Source organism: Siphateles boraxobius, unplaced genomic scaffold, assembly GCF_051911475.1.
Source record: "Siphateles boraxobius isolate OS27281-9 unplaced genomic scaffold, OSU_SipBor_1 51, whole genome shotgun sequence".
Classification (NCBI taxonomy): Eukaryota; Metazoa; Chordata; class Actinopteri; order Cypriniformes; family Leuciscidae; genus Siphateles; species Siphateles boraxobius.
In genome coordinates this window covers 2,152,395-2,154,191 of record NW_027509153.1, presented here as the reverse complement: position 1 = coordinate 2,154,191, position 1,797 = coordinate 2,152,395, and the positions used below count along the sequence as shown (strand labels likewise).

The 1,797-nt window shown below is 31.5% G+C and overlaps 1 non-coding gene across 1 annotated transcript; it reads left to right on the top strand.

Moving 5' to 3' along the window:
- Positions 1-1,405: 1,405 nt before the first annotated feature.
- Positions 1,406-1,479, top strand: trnam-cau (transfer RNA methionine (anticodon CAU)). Its single transcript has one exon. It is a non-coding gene; the product is annotated as a tRNA-Met (tRNA).
- Positions 1,480-1,797: the final 318 nt, after the last annotated feature.

Below are 1,797 nucleotides of genomic sequence, written 5' to 3'. Positions count from 1 at the left end.
TTACCAGTATTTAACATTTTAATATTCATTACTGTTCTGTTGGCATGATTGGAAAATAAAAACAAATTGGCAAGTGATTTCTTTTTGACTTTGACTTTCATATAACACTAGTTCATCAGAACACTGCAACAATATAACATTTGTATATAAAAAATATAATTTATACATTTTGTTATTCTTGTGATTGACATTTTCAGCATATTAGTTACTATTTAATGGGTTGCATCTTTGTTCATTACAAATAACAGATTTGCAAGTGTCTTGTTTGAATGTAACCTAAAAAAATACTTAATCAGATCAATAATAATACAACAACTACTAAATAATAACACTGTTCCATTGGCAATTATATATTTTTATGAAAGAATATCAAAGAAACACAACAAACAAATTACATATGTATATTTTATTAACACTGGAACAGTATGCATTCAAAAAGAATTTGCTTATTTACTTTTACTTTCATATAACACAATATTTCATCAGTACACTGCACCAATATAACATTTGTATTTAAAAAGATAATTTGTCCATTTTGTTATTCTTGTGACAGACATTCTTCATATTAGTTACTATTTAATGGGTTGCATCTTTGTTCGTTGCATAATAATGCAAATAACATTTTTTTTTTAATGAAAGAATATAAAAAAACAACAAACAAATTACATATGTATATTTTATAAACACTGGAACAGTATGCATTAAGAAATTTAGCTTATTTACTTTTACTTTATTATAACAATATTTTATCAGTACACTGCAACAATATAACATTTGTATATAAAAAATATAATTTGTACATTTTGTTATTCTTGTGAAACATTTTACAGCATATAAGTTACTAATTAATGATTTGCATCTTTGTTCATTGCATAATAATGCAAATAACATTATTTTTCATGATAGAATATCAAAAAACACAACAAACAAATTAAATATGTATATTTTATTAAAACGGGAACAGTATGCATTCAAAAATAATGATTATTTATTCAAATAATAAATATTACAAAAAGTTGTCTTTAGCTGGATTCGAACCCCGGTCTTGGTGCACACCTGCAATAGAAAACAGTGTGATATAAATGCGTGATTTTCACACACGAAGAAACCGGAAAATGTATCATAAGATCTATGCTAATGAAGGCATATCTTTGAACATCAAATTTCAGCCTTTCTTTTCTTCGTTTTTTCTTTCTCTTCTTCCCCCTCTCTTTTTCTTCCTTCCCCTTTTCTTCCCTTCTTCCCCACCTTTGTTGGACTATTGTTCCCCAGCTTGAACGCAGCGCCTTAGACCGCTCGGCCATCCTGACATGACGGCCAGTGGTGAGCAGCATTTTTGCACCTACACGGAATGGCAGGTGATCTAGAATCTAGAGCTTCACCGCTTACCCGAGTCAGAGCACATGCCTCGTTGGCGCAGTTAGGCAGCGCGTCAGTCTCATAATCTGAAGGTCGTGAGTTCGAGCCTCACACGGGGCAGAATGGTGCTTTTTGATACACGGGACCGTGTAAATAAAGGAGCTGCTTTCTGTATTCCCTTTTATGCCTTTGTCCATTTCTTCATATGCACTGTAATTGAAATCCAGTGTTTTTTTAAGACTAATGTTGAACAAATGCAGTAATAGTATTACTCTCATATTCATGTCATATGTGTCAGTGTTGTTACAATGTTTTGTTAAGGCTTATATCATTCTTTCATTCTAATGGCATGTCTTGTTAATGCTAATGTAATGTTTTACATGACATTCCTTGAATCTTGTGTCATGACACTCCACCCCATGCCCCCAAACCCATGAC